General features: G+C 36.1%; 1 protein-coding gene across 1 annotated transcript in view; it reads left to right on the top strand.

The window, feature by feature from the left end:
* Positions 1 to 19,110, top strand: part of LOC142340273 (dnaJ homolog subfamily A member 1-like) — a 99,739-nt gene that overhangs the window by 61,676 nt on the left and 18,953 nt on the right. The gene's annotated exons all lie outside the window — the stretch shown is intronic.

Genomic DNA, 19,110 nt, shown 5'->3' with positions numbered 1-19,110 from the left:
AAATAACGCACCTAGAAATGCAAATGGACTTGTACATGAGTAAAATATATTCACAACTCAGCCTACAAACCATTAAATTTTGCTCAAAACTCTGCGAACAAACCCGCAGCATCAGCCAATAGCACTTACACAAGTACACAAAGACACACCCTTGCTAGGCTATATTCTCACTGGAGACCGTTCAATATTTGTACAAGAAGAAGGCATTAACGTCATGAAAATGTACAAATGCGCCAATAAAGTCTCACAATTATGGGTACCAAATGACAAAACTTGTTACGACAAAATACCCATATTATATAAAGGAGTTGTACAATATGTACACCAACTAACACGAAGACCTACGCCTAGGCTAAAAAAAGTCCCTTGTTCACACAATAATTTTGATCAACTAATCTCTAGTGATACAAAAGAAAGTGCTCGATACAGATTAACACCATTCCCTATAAAAGTTGAAACCGTTCTTCATACTATTTTACCTGAAGAAATTAAAGTCGATAACCTTTATAGCCGAGCTAGTTTAATTGAAAACGGAATATTCAGTAAAGAACAAATAATAAAAGAACGAGAACGAGATTTATTAAGAGAATATATCAGTGACAGAGCCGAGCCACTACAGCAAGCCAACTCAGCGAACGCTCAAAACTGACTTGAACTAGACCGAATAGGACTATTAGACGCCTATAAACGTTACGAAAATTGACTAAAATGGCTAAAATTGCCACTCCATAGTTAACAACCTTGTAGTTTACAGTATAGTAGTTTATTCTCTATTTAACCAGATCATCACCGGATCTATACTATACACTACTAAATCAGACAGCAATAACATTGATCCACCATCTGCTAACCATTTGTCTCATCATTAAAATAACAGTAACATTGTTTCACCATTTGATGTATAACTAATTTCATTCTGTCTAAAACTCATCCCTCATTGAATGAATTTACCACAAATCTATTTTTCCTAATATCCATTAATCATTGATTATACTCTTCACTTTATATACATCCCCCCTAATATATACCACCGATTGATTATACCCTTCACCACCGATACATCCCCCCTAATAAAAAAATTTTATCTAGTATAGCAACGATGTGTAAGCATTGCTAATAACCCGCAGTTGTAACAACCTACACTAGTAGTAATAACCTGCTAGTAGTACAATAACCTGGAACATCACCTCATATTCAAAAGACTTGTTATAACAATTCAATATACAGAGAACACATATGGATATATTTTAGTATGACATCAGAGTGCGAATTCCACGCCGACTCTCCACTGAGCTACTCCGTGGAGGAGGGCGAAATCAGCTCCGGGGCAACAAGTCCTGCAACCATTGTAGAATTTAACACAATGGATACTGGAGTACAGACCAACACGCACTCATCGCGACCCCAGTCACCAAGTCCATCCGAGCAGGAACAGCCGAAAGTAAAGAGCCTCGTATTTCAAGTTGATAACAACACAGTGAAAGAAGTGAAATACAACTCACTGTCGGAGGAAAGGCGACAACATGCTTCAAGAGCGAAGCAAGCCAACCAACAGGTCCAGTATAACCCCAATCATCAACCTGTAGCAAATCTATCGTATCTATACAATCAAGTGCATGCATCACCGCTATGCCAATCAACACCAGTATTGACACCTACAAACCCATATAGTAATGAAAGCCAATACCCACCAATGCCAGTATTTCCACCACCAGCCGCTTTCAATCCATCCATGCCTGCACCCATGCCGGAACCACCTACAGAACTAAATGGCACGACACCTGTCCATACTAGATTAGGAAGATACGTAAACCCTATAGTTGAACATTACAACCAAGTTCAACGGGGAGAAATATCAAAACCCGTCCAAATAACCTGCAATTCCCACACGCAGTAACCCCGCACAGTAGCAACCCAAAGAGTTTCTTTCACATAAGTACGTATGAACAATCACCCAGCATGCAAATAAGCGAAACTATTTGGTTCAAGAATGATGATCCCCGCCTGTATGCAAATCCGGATAATTTTCGTATCGAAGAATTCCATTCTCAGCAACATCGACTTCCTGAATTCATACCACCTGCACCCTGTGAAACAGTAGACACGATAAAAACCAGTTTACGTAATATGGGTAGAGACGTAGTTCACCACCAGCGATACCCCCAACTCAAGCAATTCTACAGTCTGACGGAGAAATTCCTTTATCGATATAATTATAAGTTCACCTTACGCAGAAAACCCTCCCTTGACCACGTAGTCGCCCGAGCTTCCCAAGATACGCATGCATTTAAAGCATACAATCATGAAATGTTCCAATTAAGTTTTAATTTTTTACATCCCACACCCAAAGATGTACAATGTAATAATTTTAAGGTACATGAAACTAAACTAGTACATAATTTAATTTACTACACCTACTTAAGAGATAACCTCCCACATAAAAATTTTATATATAATAACGATCAAATGACCTCACCTTACTTCCTCAAATTCGCATATACTATTAATAATAAATACATGAGAGGCACCTTAAGAAATTTTTATCCCGTCAAAAACTATTATATATTCCATTCAATTGACAACCTGGAACGACCATTAATGGTACCAATTGAAGCGCTCGAACCAGTCGAGAATTATCACACGTACCATATTCAAGGAAGCGTCCCAGTTAAACCCATCAAAAAATTCATAGAGTATATAGGTTCCCGACGACCAACGGAGCAAGAAAAGAAAAGGAATTGCAAAAAGCGGTAAAAGCGACAATACCCCACATAATCCCGAACCTACTTCATGACGCTCTCGCATACTTCCTAACGCAAAACAGGGAATTCCTCAAAGAGTTCGAAGAATTCAAAAGCATAGCAAGCTATCCGCAACAAATTTAAAACTGTTTCACCTCTCTATATCAATTTATCTTACCAAGTAATGTTTTAACCTGTAATGTCTCAATTAAACTATTATGTCTGTTAATGTCTCAAATTAGTACACTGCTCTAAGTGTTCATTATCATGCCTCTGTATTCACTCTGTACCTGTATTCACCATTTATATCCGTTTACAGAATTAATAAAAGCTTCACCGCTCCAACTAGTTTTTAATAAACCAACTCCTTAACGGAGTCACCTACAATTTAATAAAACTAATAATACACCTAGTCAGTGATACACCTAACCATATCCAACTAGTTCTAGATTAGTTTATAAAACATTGATAACATGTATACCGCGCCACCTCATCCTAAATTCCATCTCGATATATCTATATCTCAATATCTCGACATATCTACATTTAAACATCTCGACATGTACATCTCAACCCCCCTTTACCTATCAGAGACACCCCATTGTAATAAAGCAAGAAGTGCCACCGCATTAACAAGTGCCAATGCACTATGTACAACAAATCGAATAAGTGCGACCGCACTATGTAATAGCAAACAACTCAGGGAATAGATCAGGAAATCATATCAACCACCTGAATAATCGCCCGAATGAATATATTCAAATACCCCCACCCATTAATATTCCTATTCAGGGAAATTCCTAATTCTGAACATTAAACCGAACACATTTCTGGAGTTACGCACCTTCAAAAAGTAAACAATTTCAATGTAAGATATGTAATGACAACTGTACTGTATGTAAATAAACGAATCAAATGACACCCACATGTACTTAATACATGCAATTAAGTAGTAATTACTTAAGTTAAGAATTTTATACATGTGAAAACATAAAGACACGTATTATCACGAAACATGCATCTGGATGAATTTCAACGATCATATTTTCAACAATATAGTATTAATATTCACAATACACCTACAAAGCGTTGTCACAAAAGTAGTTTAGGAACGAACTAACTAGTAAAGACATAAACGAAAAGATATGACAACCCAAAAATTTTCAACATTGACCTCAATTCGAAAATTTCAAAATAGCATGTTAGAACACAGTACCGTGAGTAACAGCTAATACTAATGGAAGTAAATAGTACACCATCTTCTCTGATGTAAAACAGAAAAGAATCGACCAGCTTCGAGGAACACTTTTTCTCCTTCCACCCCACTTCAAAATAATTGAACACATACTTCTAACAGATAACCTTTAAAAGGAAAGAATTAAATGTCACCCGGTGTTTGATAACACTGATTCCCCCCATACAGAATATTAACAACTCACAATGAAAAATGGATGTGAAACTCCTGTGAACATTCTCGAGATAATCGCCTCTACTGATTGTACTCGAGAATTGTAAACAAATGTACACGATACTTGACGAGCGTGTTACATAACAAAATTTAACCTCATTAGAATCAGGTGAATGTAACAATTATTTAGAAGGTAAAATTGTTGTACAATTAATTGACATGAGGACTCGCTTAATTTGCAGAGACCTGAAATTTTTCCATACTCACATCTAACATTTCAATTACCTAGAACGATTTGAACGAATTCAACAGAATAAAGCTGATCTTTTCCCTTTTCCAACCGGAAGGGATACATGTAGAATACATGTAAAATGTTACAAAAACAATTGAATGTATATTTAACAGGAACCTCGTGAACCTTTCACGATAGACTTGTTAAGAAATACTCAATTTCACCTACACCGTCACCGAGTAACACTATAATCTTTTTCATTTAATTCACAACTCACCCCTAACAATAAGTACTAGGAAACTTTCGGGCAAGTCAGGTAAGTCACTACTCAACAGCAAGGACAGAGCAGCAACACACCACAAACTGGATCATCGGCAGCCGCCAATTGATGGGAGCCATTGGAACTCTAATGGTTCATGGAATAGATACTTTTGTGGTTGTGGATGTTCAGAGAATGTCTTTGAATAGCTGACCTACCTACAACTGCCCAACGACTACGAATCTACATAACGTCACAATCACTTCAAATCTGCTTTTTGTTCATTCGTTCATGCAATTTCAACTGAATTGTGTGGTTATCAGATTAATAGCCTTCAGTTTAGAAGCTGGATTAAGTGTTTTTAGAATCTAACTGAAAAGAAATTGCTGACCAAATTAGAGCATTTTTGACAATCTGTCTATCCGTATCTCATCTTCTGTTTCAATACCGATTTGCGTCAAGAAGGGGGTCAACGGTTTCTATTTTCCGGCAATTGGCCAGCTATGTTTTGCCCAGTCTTATAGCTCTTCTTGTTGTCTTATCACTTAATATCATTATTGTCAGGTCTCTTTTGCTCTCTCATGAAGTGTAATTAAAATTAAAGCTTTCTTAACGGCGGAATTTTATGTCTACAACTTTGTTTTCAAAAATTATGTTTTCTTTTGTTTGTCCGCCTTTATTTTTTTTTTGTTTTACTCTCACTTAGCGTGGTTAGTAGCAGGTCTCCATGTCTCTTTTATGTGGTTGAAATAAATCTTGTTTATTGTTTGGATTTCATTTATAACGGTTTCTAGCACCTTTGAGATGATTTGTTCAAAACTATCAGCGATTTAAGTTTTTCCTACCTGATGTACTGTGTCGCGTTTCTTAGTCTCAGTTGTGTAAATGTCAGACTTCTCAAAATTAAGCAGTTTTCTATAGTTTTGACCGTTGTTGCTATTTATCTGTTTTATAGTCTGTTTTGACAGGTCTGATTGGCTTTCTATTGAGACTAAGGTGCATCTATTTAATGTTTCCAGTTCGTTGCTAATGGTTTTTGCCTTCGGGGATAATTTTGTTCCAGACGTTTTCCGCTACTCGATCTCTTTGTTTTATTGGAAAAAGTTTTTCTGCTTTCTAGTTATTTAAAAATGTTTTCATGCTTTCTAAGCAGCAATGATTTTGTCTAATGAATTGCTGTTTATTTAAATTATTTGAAGACTACGATGGCAGTGGTTTTCAAAGCTTATAGAAGAAATCATATTTTTACTTTGTTTCTCATTTTTATTCTAGAATAGCGGTATGTGATGTCTAAAGTCTTAGGTGCAGCTCTTAGGTGTAAGTATTTACAAATGTCCGGTTTGTTTTTATTGCCTTTGATAACATTATTTTTCTAGATAAGTATTGGTGTTTTTTAGTATTGTTTTGATTCATGTTTGTTTTGGTATATGCTCTGTTAGCTGTCAAACTTGGTTATTTTACTGTTTGTTTTAGTGGATGCTCTCTTTTTGCGTTTGTTTTGTTATTTGATTATGAAAGGGTGTTCAATTTCGTTTTTGTTTTGGTCTACTGACTATCGAAGACTGTTTTTTTAACCTGATAGTCAGGTCTGCAGTTTTTTTTAATTCTTTTAGTTGTGTTTCAGGATTTGTTTGCTGTGTTGTTTTAATTCGTTTTTCGTGTCGATCACGTTTTTTGTTTTACATGAATCACGACTTTCACGTTTGATTTCTGGATTGCCTTGCACTCTGAATCAACCCAATTGAGGGAATTTATCCAGCAATTTTACGCAAATTCGTTCAAGTTCTTAAAGCAAAATCAAATGTTTTTGAGATAAACCAATTAAACCCGGGCGCTAAGACCGGACTTGGTGATTTTTAGGGACATTTATATTTTTTTAGATATTCTGTTAACTGGTATTGAATCTAATGAAACTGCAAACCAAATTAGAACACTTTTTGACACTTAGAAATTCAGCGTCTTCAACTTCTCCCTTCTCACTGTTCCAATCCAAAGTCGGTCCTTGGGATAGAAGGTGGCTATTCTCCGGCAATTTGCCGGCTGTTTTCTTTTTGAAATCATTTAGTCTTATAATAAGCCCTATCAACGTCATTTAGTGCTCTTTAGTGGAGGTAATGCTGCCCTGTTCACCTGCTAAAGCCCTCTTAGCTGAAACAAGGTACAGTACAGTTGAGCTTCTTATATCGTTCGAGAGAAATTTGTCCAACTTCGATTTGTTTTATTAATAGTCGCACAGGGATAGCTGGGGCTATTATTGACCTTCTCTTGGATTTTTTTACAATTCAAACAATTTCAATTGCATTGGGGCACTTTTTTTTAAAGATCTGTTCACACATTTTCATGATTTTTGAAGTCAAATCGGAGTGATGATTTTGGTCACGCCAAAGTGGAGCGAAATTTTGCTGATTTTGTTACTGTTGCTTTTTTGTTCACATGCGGCATTTTGTCTTTGATTTTAACAGTTTTTTTCGTTTTTTATCGCATTTTTTCTAAATGGGTTTCCAAATCCATTCATAGTCCATTTTAGGTCTAGTTTTTTTAATAGCCGTGAAGCGATGGCTGAGGCTATTATTGGTTAGGCTAAGGCTACTATTCTCTTGGTTTTTTTTATTTCGTCGTGGAGATTTTTGTTACGACCATATGACGTCACAATCACTTCAAATCTGCTTTTTGTTCATTCGTTCATGCAATTTCAACTGAATTGTGTGGTTTTCAGATTAATAGCCTTCAGTTTAGAAGCTGGATTAAGTGTTTTTAGAATCTAACTGAAAAAAAATTGCTGACCAAATTAGAGCATTTTTGACAATCTGTCTATCCGTATCTCATCTTCTGTTTCAATACCGATTTGCGTCAAGAAGGGGGTCAACGGTTTCTATTTTCCGGCAATTGGCCAGCTATGTTTTGCCCAGTCTTATAGCTCTTCTTGTTGTCTTATCACTTAATATCATTATTGTCAGGTCTCTTTTGCTCTCTCATGAAGTGTAATTAAAATTAAAGCTTTCTTAACGGCGGAATTTTATGTCTACAACTTTGTTTTCAAAAATTATGTTTTATTTTGTTTGTCCGCCTTTATTTTTTTTTTGTTTTACTCTCACTTAGCGTGGTTAGTAGCAGGTCTCCATGTCTCTTTTATGTGGTTGAAATAAATCTTGTTTATTGTTTGGATTTCATTTATAACGGTTTCTAGCACCTTTGAGATGATTTGTTCAAAACTATCAGCGATTTAAGTTTTTCCTACCTGATGTACTGTGTCGCGTTTCTTAGTCTCCGTTGTGTAAATGTCAGACTTCTCAAAATTAAGCAGTTTTCTATAGTTTTGACCGTTGTTGCTATTTATCTGTTTTATAGTCTGTTTTGACAGGTCTGATTGGCTTTCTATTGAGACTAAGGTGCATCTATTTAATGTTTCCAGTTCGTTGCTAATGGTTTTTGCCTTCGGGGATAATTTTGTTCCTGACGTTTTCCGCTACTCGATCTCTTGGTTTTATTGGAAAAAGTTTTTCTGCTTTCTAGTTATTTAAAAATGTTTTCATGCTTTCTAAGCAGCAATGATTTTGTTGTCTAATGAATTGCTGTTTATTTAGATTATTTGAAGACTACGATGGCAGTGGTTTTCAAAGCTTATAGAAGAAATCATATTTTTACTTTGCTTCTCATTTTTATTCTAGAATAGTGGTATGTGCTGTCTAAAGTCTTAGGTGCAGCTCTTAGGTGTAAGTATTTACAAATGTCCGGTTTGTTTTTATTGCCTTTGATAACATTATTTTTCTAGATAATTATTGGTGTTTTTTAGTATTGTTTTGATTCATTTTTGTTTTGGTATATGCTCTGTTAGCTGTCAAACTTGTTTCTTTTACTGTTTGTTTTAGTGTATGCTCTCTTTTTGCGTTTGTTTTGTTGTTTGATTATGAAAGGGTGTTCAATTTCGTTTTTGTTTTGGTCTACTGACTATCGAAGACTGTTTTTTAACCTGATAGTCAGGTCTGCAGTCTGTTTAATTCTTCTAGTTGTGTTTCAGGATTTGTTTGCTGTGTTGTTTTAATTCGTTTTTCTTGTCGATCACGTTTTTTGTTTTACATGAATCACGACTTTCACGTTTGATTTCTGGATTACCTTGCACTCTGAATCAACCCTATTGAGGGAATTTATCCAGCAATTTGACGCAAATTCGTTCAAGTTCTTAAAGCGAAATCAAAAGTTTTTGCGATAAACCAATTAAACCCGGGCGCTAAGACCGGACCTTGTGATTTTTAGGGACATTTAGATTTTTTTATAGATATTCTGTCAACTGGTATTGAATCTAATGAACTGCAAACCAAATTAGAACACTTTTTGACACTTAGAAATTCAGCGTCTTCAACTTCTTCCTTCTAAATATTCCAATCCCAACGTCGGTCAGTGGGATAGAAGGTGACTATTCTCCGGCAATTTGCCGGCTGTTTTCTTTTTGAAATCATTTAGTCTTATAATAAGCCCTATCAACATCACTTAGTGCTCTTTAGTGGAGGTAATGCTGCCCTGTTCACCTGCTAAAGCCCTCTTAGCTGAAACGAAGTAGAGTACAGTTGAGCTTCTTATATCGTTTGAGAGAAATTTGTGCAACTTCGATTTGTTTTTTTAATAGTCGCACAGGAATAGCTGGGGCTATTATTGACCTTCTCTTGGATTTTTTTTCAATTCAAACAATTTGAATTGCATTGGGCCGCTTTTTTAAAGATCTGTTCACACATTTTCATGATTTTTGAAGTCAAATTGAAGTGATGATTTTGGTCACGCCAAAGTAGAGCGAAATTTTGCTGATTTTGTTACTGTTGCTTTTTTTATTCACATGCGGCATTTTGTATTCGATTTTTTCAGTTTTTATCGCATTTTTTTTAAATGGGTTTCTCAATTCATTCATAGTCCATTTTAGGTCTAGTTTTTTTTAATAGCCGTGAAGCGATGGCTGTCACCATTTGACGTCACAATCACTTCAAATCTGATTTTTGTTCATTCGCTCATGTAATTTCAACTGAATTGCGTGCGTGACGTGACGTCTTTTTTCACTCTTCGTGGAGCGAGTTTTTTGTTAATAAGCGTGATAAGTTTTTGATCACACGTGACTTTCCTCACTCTCAAAAATGACTTCCGCACGCTTTGAATTTTCTTTTTGTTTCAATTCAAAGAGATAAGGTCAAGTGAGTGTAGATCACCCTTATTGAAGGTTATTCAAGAGCAGCTAATAGAAACATCAATAAGTTATACAGATTTCTAATCAAAATTTATGTCTCAGCCCTCAATGAAAAGAATAAATTTCTTTTTTGGTATGTTTTTTAATTTTCTTTTCGAGGCTGCGGATCTACAAAGCTATTGCGACTATTTTCTGGCAATCTGCAGCTTTTTTTATTGAAAATCTTTTGCATTTTAGGTCAGGACTTGTCCTGCTATGTTCTTTATTTCGTCGTCAGGACTTTTGTTGCGAACATATAACGTCACAACCACTTCAAATCTGCTTTTTGTTCCTTCCTCCAATTTCATCTGAAGTGCGTGAGTAGTAGAAGAAGCTGACTAGAACCTCCACGGGGGGGACACTATGTATTAAGATAGGGAATGCAGAAATTGTCCCCCCTAGGGGGACACTTAGGGGGACATTTAATGCAATTCGCACTAAATGTCCCCCTAAGCGTCCCCCTAGGGGGACAATTTCTGCATTCCCTATCTTAATACATAGTGTCCCCCCCCCGTTGAGGTTCTTTTTTTCGAAAAAATTCTTCTATTTTACCTTTCGGCTGATTGTAATTTGGTTCAATTTGTTTACAAGCATGACCCAGTTTTTGTTACGACTAATTCTTTGCTGTGGCATCTGTTTGTTTGTTTAGAACAGTGATATAAATTAAGCACTGCTATTGCTAGCATTGCGATTACATAATTTGTGTATGATAAAAGTATTCAGATCTAGTTTTTCATATTTGAGAATTTACCGCTAATGTGTGAAACATGTTTTGTGACTAAAAAAGTTGTCGGAAAATTTTTTTTCAAATTTTGAAATTTCTGCCCTATAGGGATATCAGAACTTTTTTGCGTTTTTTCGGCTTTAATCAACGTAAAAATGTTTGAAACATGATTTGTGATTGAAAAAAGTTGTTGGAAAAAATTTTTTCATATTTTGAAATTTTTGCCCTATAGGGTATCAGAACTTGTAAAAATTTTTGAAAAATGGGGTCGAAAATTTTTTTTGCGTTTTTTCGGGTTTAATCAATGTGAAATTTTGTGAAACATATTTTTTGAGTAAAAAAAGTTGTCGGAAAAAATTTTTTCAAAAATTGAAGTTTTTACCCTATAGGAGGCTCCGAACTTGTAAAAAATTTTGAAAAATGGGTTTGAAATTTTTTTTTTGCGTTTTTTCGGGTTTAATCAGTGTGAAATTTAAGATTTCCGTATTGTAAATAGCGGAGTTCAAAAGAATTCTTAAGATTTCTGTGTTGAAAACACGAAATTCTTAATTTTAAGATTTCGTGTTGAAAATCGCATACATACATACATACATACATAAATACATACATACATACATACATACATACATACATACATCCATACATACATACATATACATACATACACAAGGATAAAAAAAACCAGAGTTGTACAAGAGAAACCAGTTTTCACCTAAGTATGTACACAATTTGGTCATAATCACTTATGTCCATAAATGCAAACATAAATTGGTGAAAACAACAGTAAAACAACTAACCTGTTAGTAGATGTATAAAATCATTAATGATATATTAATTGGAGAGTCATCGGGTCATGTCAACATTTTCAAGGTCACAACACTTTCCAAAATAAATTGACCAATAGGAGTGCTTGATTTATGATTCAGGTTGACAACCAATCATAATTGAAAGATTTATAAACAAAAAATCTAAATGCTCACGTTCAGTAAACAGTAAATAATGAACACAGTAGGAACAAAAGACATCAAGCTCATTCATGAGAAAGTTTTATCACTGAGAGGTGACATAAATTATACACACATATCTTATCGACAATTATATTTCGTAGCTGCTTGTTCTTTGTTAGATCCAGAAGTTGACGGAGAAATAGCACTTAAATTTAGACCCTATGGTGGTTTCATTGGAATTGATAATTCAAGACTAGATCCTTTATTGAAACGGAGCAAAGTGCTACGACTTCATGCTGCATTGCATGACGCCGCTGGATTTATAAAAGATTGCCGAAACAAAGGCCCTGGATATGTTTACGCTTTCCGTTACTCACCAGTAAACAATTGTCTTTTTGTACACCTGACAGGAATATTATTCATTCTATCAGTGAAAATTTTTCTTTCACAATTGTTTCGTGAATTGGAATGCTAGAAAATTTTGGCAGCAAAACCACAAATATAATTGTCCTCGATCTCGAAGGTTTCAAACTCAAGTCACTTGGATTCTTTATAAAAGAACTCAGTTTGTGTTCGAGTTACAACGATACAATATTTTTCAAACCGCCGCTTAAATTCGCTGATTTACCCGCACACGATAGACGAACTGTTATTTCGCTGACCAAAAACCTACACGGTCTTGATTGGGACGAAGGTGATATACCTTACTGTGATTTGAAAACAATCTGTCTGAGTTTCAGTTTCCGATTCACACGGAAAAACTTTTTTGCCAAAGGCATTGAAAAGTGTGAGCTCCTCATTAAGCTTTTACAAAAAACTGTTTATAATCTGGAGGATCTAAATTGTCCCCGAATCTCAGAGATAATATCAGAAGAACAAGTTCCCTCCTGTTATCTTCATTCAAACTTTCGTTTAACAAACGATCAATTATCAAATCACTGCGCGGAACGTAAAGCAAGAATATTCTCACAGTGGACACAAAGTGATGTACAAAGAAGACACGGCAACTTTAACAACTTATCTGTCAGACAACTTGAAGATATTCACTTGCTTGACTCCACTTGACGATCAGCCGATTGTAATATTCAACAGAGTTCAGGATCCCTCTCCACCAATACAGAATAATTTTTCAAGTGATCAACAGAACCGAGCGAACTATCTCAACAATAAACCAAACACAGCACAACAACCGCGTTACAGCTCGCTTTATAGCGCAGCAGCAAAACGTTATTTTGCATCCATTACTCTTTCTCCCGACGAACTAGACAGCTTTAGGGCTTTCCTGCCCGTGATAGATAATTTCTATCACTTCCAACTGTACGTAAAAAATAAACAGAGAGATCGAGAACATCGGAATCAGTTCAATTATGGCTATGAACAAAACAAACCAGAAGCCTATGCAGTCCCCCAAAGAGCAGCGAATCCCACGTTGGAAGCAATGGGCGGACAAAAAAGTTCCTCAATTTAGATTGAAAAAAACACCACCAGAACGTGAGCTATCACTTAATGAGATGCCGAATGAGTTGCGATTATATGTCTTGGAGCACCCCGAAGTTGAAAAAGTCTTCAGTCAACCATCGTTCGAGGAAAATGACTCATCAACCGTTTGTTATAAACTAGAGATAAAAAGTCATATTAAAGATTTCAATTTGTTTGAGTTCTGGTACATGAAACAGTTGCCCAGAGAATAATTCAAAAATTTAACATTTTGTATCATTCTTGTTTCAATTCACTTTTCAATTAATTATTTTTCTCCAATGAATCAAAGAGACGAGGCTGACGCCGGTATCAGTAATTTAGTCTTTGATGTAAACAACAAGGAGAGGCCCCCATGGCGTTGTTGTTCAAATTCAACAGTGCCAAGGTCCGAAGTAATATTTTTTGTTCAAGTTAGTATCATTGTGTTAATGATCATTCTTTGCTTTTCTATGCTCTTTCTATTATCAGAAAGCTGTGAAGAGAAATCAATCTGGATTGCTCTCTTATCGAGTTTAGTTGGTTACATTTTACCTAATCCCAAACTATGAACAAAATTATTCTTACACATGACAGGGTATTCATGTCAATTGTAGGACCAAGTGGTTGTGGTAAAACAGAACTCTTGTTTCGAATGCTAAAAGGTTCGACCTTTTATCCACGTTTTGAGAAAATTTATTATTTTTACAAAGAGTTCCAACCACTTTTCAAAGATATGCAACAAGTTATACCAGGGATTGAGTTTCTAAAATACTCAGGCCTTGATATAACAAAAAATCTATCGCATTGTCTGCTTATCTATGATGATTCATGTGAAGAAATCTTCAACGATAAAGAATTTGTAAAAATAGCTACCTCAGGACGTCATCGCAAATTACATGTTATATACATCAAGCATAATTTGTTCCATCAAAGCAAATGGTCCAGAACCATTGATCTGAATACAACACACATAATATTATGCAAGTCGCTTCGTGACATTCAACAAATTGAATATCTTGGAAAACAGTTGAATTGTCTCCAACTGATAAAAGAAGCATACAAACTAGCAACTGCGGAGCCCTTTGGACATTTTATTATTGATCTCGATCCCAAAACCAGTCAGGGTTTACGATTTGCGTCACATATTATTGGACCTAATCCTTCAATTTTTTACATTCCTTCGGAGGAAGCCGTTGTTACACCAATTACGAATGAAAAAGAAACATTTGCTTATGCTCAAGCAGTGGGCAAATAGCACAAACAAGAACTCCAACATTGAATCCGAGTTACTTAAAGACGGCGACTTCATTTGGTTTCTGAGTGACTGTGTGATGAACGTACTCTCTGGAGTTGTTCCAGTCAATAAAAAAGAACTAAAAAATTTGAAAAAACTCTGCGTCAACTTTCAAACAGGAAAGTAGGGAAAACTGAACGGTTAAAAATAATTCAATCTCCCTCGGGCAACAATCTCATTCAACTCATAGCATTACCCTGCATTGAATATATAGAACAAAATGCATACTGAAGAGTTTTTGTTAATACCTAAACAGATGTATACAAGAGAACAACCTCATGTCTCTCAATTACTCAGCAACAAAAATATTCACAATCCAGCCAAGCACCCCAAGCAGATATCGCTTCTCCAGAGAAACAAGTCACCATCAGCTCCTTCTGCCTCGCAACAGGATACAGAACAACAAACTGACGCTTCAGTGGATGATAGAAGTACAATGGATGATAGAAGTACGAGTCTATGGCGAAATCATTTACGACAGACAACACATCGACTATCAAAAAAGGAGTGCTGAATGATATTAGAATCTTGAAGGGGATAAAGTTTGAAAGAGCGAATACAATAGTGGACATAATAGAGGAGTCAGATTCTGTGTCCTTGGACTCATCAAAGAGATTGCTTATTAATGGTACAAATACAGAAGTTCTTGCTGCTATATTTCTTTACAATTTACAGCAAACGACTTGCAAACTATCTTTCGAACAATTCAGCGTATTAACGCATCTCGATATTGGGTCGCATTTGACTTGTAACACATACGCCTAAAAGTTTCTAAATTTATCATCTGAAGAGAGACTGCAATTTTTGGAATATGAGTCGGACAAAGAATTGGCTTCAAAATCCCAGCGAAAGAAAACAAAAGCTTCTGACAGAGACCAGAGAAACTTTGAAGAGGCAGAAAAAGAAATCAAACCAACCAGCCCCTGGGAGAATTGCTTCCTATCAAGTTAAACAGTTAGACAAATTATACACTAAAGGCAGTGCTGCATTTGGTAGCATTGCTAACTTGAAGGAGGCTAGCGGTTTCTCCAGAGGCAAAATTGTTCGCTATCTTCAGTCGAAAGCCCCGTACACAAAATACAGACAATTCAGGAAAAGTTTTTCCCGACTGAAAGGTGTTGCATATAGAATAAATGAAATCTGGTCTGTCGATGTTGCGTATATGGATAAAGTTGCCCAACACAACAACGGTGTAAAATATTTGTTAGTGGCTGTGAATGTTTTATCACGTTACTTACGAGTTCAACCAATGAAAGCTTTATATGCAAAAGATGCTGTTGAAGCGTTCAAAAAAATGATCAAGAAGAAACAACCAGAAAAAGTATGGACAGACAAGGGATCAGAGTTCAAAGGAGATTTCAAAAAATTTTGTGAAAAGAAAGGAATTCATTTATATACAACAGAAAGCGAAACCAAGTCGGCATATGCAGAGAGGAACATTCGATCGCTTAAAAACATCATTTACAAATATTTGGAAGAAAAGTGGACTTGGACATATATTGAAGATTTACCCCAGTTTGTAAATACTATAAACAGTCGTGTTAACCGGGTAACCCATTTAGCACCTAATAAAGTTTTCAAAAAACATGAACCAATTTTAATATCATTAGCAATCAACACAACAAAGTACAAACCAAAATACGAAAAAGGAGACCTTGTTAGAATTGCAAAGCACGACGAAAAATTCAGAAAAGGTTATAAACAAAATTATACAGACGAAGTTTTTACGATATTCAAAATTGCTACCGTGTGTCCACCAACGTACAATCTTATAGATGCAAACAACGTTATAATTGAAGGTAAATTTTATGAACCGGAATTAGTCCAAGTAAACGTGTTAGTCACTGCAGACGAATAAAATGAATCCCGCCAAAGAATTCACAATCGATCTAATATCCAACGCATCAATGGAAGTTTTTGGTGAACACAATGGCAAAATTCCGTAACCAGTTATCTCAATCACTTATTTTGGATGGAGAATGGCAAGTAGCTTTATCTTCAATATCCTTCCCATCAAACAACAACGTCAATTCAAACGGCTTAGTCGTTTATAAAAACTCGGGAGTGGAAATCGACGCCTCAAATAATCGCAGTGGACACCTCAGAAAAATTCGCAAAGGCATTTACAGTAGCTTGGATCAACTAATGGATGAACTCAGGCGAATTGCTCAGTTTAAACAATTTGATTTTACTTTTGACAAAATTACTCATAAACTGGTTTTACAATTCGGAGCGAATGAGGGTTTTTCATTTGAAAACGAAGAAGTTCCAAGTATTCTCGGCTTCAAGGGTATAAAAGACAACTCGCATGATGGATACATTCATATTGGATACAAATCACACAAAATTCTCAATAGACACCAAAGTGATTTTCCAGTTGATATAACCTGTGGCTCACAATTAATATTTGTCTACATAGACGTTATAGAATATCAAATTATTGGAGACGTGAGAGCTCCTGTAATTAAAATCATTGAGACCGAAAGGCGTTTAAGAAATGGCAGCATAAACACTGTTACACCCATTCATCACAAGACATTTACAATTCTGGATTACAAGCCCATACTTTCTAACAATATTCAGAACATTAAAGTGGAGTTGAGGAACGAAGCCGGAAAACTTATTCCATTTAATGGTACAGGAAAAGCGATAGCAGGCCTAAAGTTTCAAAAAATCAGGTGAAATGGAAGCTTACTACAGAAACCAAGCATCACAGTCAATGCCACATTTCTCCGGTCATTATCGTCAAAGAGGAAGTGGCTTTGGAGCCCTCGCAGCAGGTATAAGAAGAGTTGCTTTACCATTGGCAAGAAGAATTATATGGCCCGCTGCCAAAAGAATTGGCCGAGAGCTTTTAGTGCAGGGTGCACCTGAGTTGGTTGAAGTAGCAACGAAACGAAAGTCGGCAAAGCAGGCGTTGAAAAGCACGGTTGCAAAAACAGCCCGAAAACAATTTGGTGGTTCTCTCCATTCACGCATAACACGAGGCCGGCAAGTTATTAAACGTCGAAGACAACAATATGCTAAACCTCGAACCTACAAAAACGTTCCACTAAAAAAATAATTTCTCGAAAACCACAGCCAAGAAGAAGTCGACTGGATTTTTTTCTCTCGAGTCAAAAATGCGAACTAATATTGTAATACCTTCCGAAGCCACTCACAGTTCCTTGGATTTATTTGAAAAAACACCTTTGCTAGTCACCTTTGATCAATCATTTGAGCAAAAAACTGGACCACTTTATTCTCCCTCTGGATCATCGCTCGAATTCGAAGTTGTAGGCGATCGCAACAATTTCATAGATTTGCAGAAAATTTATTTGGAAGTAAAATGTCGAATACAAAATGCTGATGGAACTGATTTGCGATATACCGCCAGCGATGCAACCGCAACCGATGCTGCATATTTTGTCAACAATGTTCTTCATTCACTGTTTGCCGACTGTACTGTTTCTGCAAATGGAATAAAAATTTCCTCAGCTAATGGACAATATGCTCATAAAAGTTTTATTGAAACAGAATTTTCACATGGAACCGATGCAAAGGAAACTTGGTTAAAGTGTCAAGGTTACGAGTATGAGCCGAACCCCGCTGGTATAGCTGCAGCTTCAAGGGATGCAAGGCAGGTAGCTGTGAGAGAATCGGAACAAATGACTTTATATGGAAAGCTCGCTGTTGATTTCTTTTCCTGTGAAAAACATTTAGTAAGTGGTGTTACCTTAAGACTTTCTTTCCGAAGGTCGCAAGATGATTTTGTTACCATTAGTGAGACAGCGGCAAAAAATTACAAAGTGAAAATCGATGAAGCAAACTTATTTGTTAGAAAGATGACAGTGTCAGACAACGTTGTTGGAGCCATTGAAAAAACACTCCTAAAAACTCCGGCAATGTATCGCTACAATGAAGTAATAACAAAAACATTCCTCGCAACAGCAGGTCAACGCAGTTGGAAACATGAAGATATTTTCACAAAAGAACCAATAAGGCGGCTGATTGTTGCATTGTGCAGGAGCAATGCATTCATTGGAACTAACAATATCAATACCTACCACTATGAAAAGTTTGATTTGAGTGAAATTACGGTCTATCGAAACGGGTTCGCAACAGCTGGCACTCCAATGTTAACAAATGATAACAAGCGCCTGTATTACAATTCAATGAGTGCATTAGCTTATGTTGAAAACGGTCATGGAATACCACTAAGTGATTTTGCGCATCACTTTATAATGGTCTTTGACTTAACTAGCACGCAAGAGGCGACGCACGATTTTTTCATCCCGAACTAACAAACTCATCATTATCGGTTGAACTGAAATTTGATACTGGTTTGCCAAACAACATTGAAATTTTTTTCCTGGGAGAAAAATCGTCTACTGTGTACATTGACTCTGCAAGAAACGTATCCAAAAATGTTCTACCTATGAATGCTTACTAATGGATGAAGACCAAATTTATTTTCATGTTCAAAAGTGCAAACATCTCAAATTTAAATTTCGAGGTGTTTATGCGGCTGACAATTATCCCTTGAATTTACCAGTTAACAGTTTTATAATTGTGAATGCATCGCGAGCTGATTCTCTTGGTTCACATTGGGTGATGCTTGCGAAACGCTACGCACACCCCGTACTATACTTTGCAGATCCGTTAGCACTTCCTCTGACTGCCTATAAAGACATTTTCTCCCGCTTACAGCAATGTACTGATTTACATATGACGATGGATATTATGGAGCACAGAAGAGATATTCAGTCTCCCCTGCAATCAGCAGACTCGCAACTGTGTGGTTTATTTTGCATCTATATTGCTCATTATTTCTATAGCAGTAAGTTTCCATTTGTACC

Source organism: Convolutriloba macropyga, chromosome 1, assembly GCF_964194025.1.
Source record: "Convolutriloba macropyga chromosome 1, txConMacr16.3, whole genome shotgun sequence".
Taxonomy (NCBI): domain Eukaryota; kingdom Metazoa; phylum Xenacoelomorpha; order Acoela; family Convolutidae; genus Convolutriloba; species Convolutriloba macropyga.
This window is presented reverse-complemented; position numbering and strand designations above follow the sequence as displayed.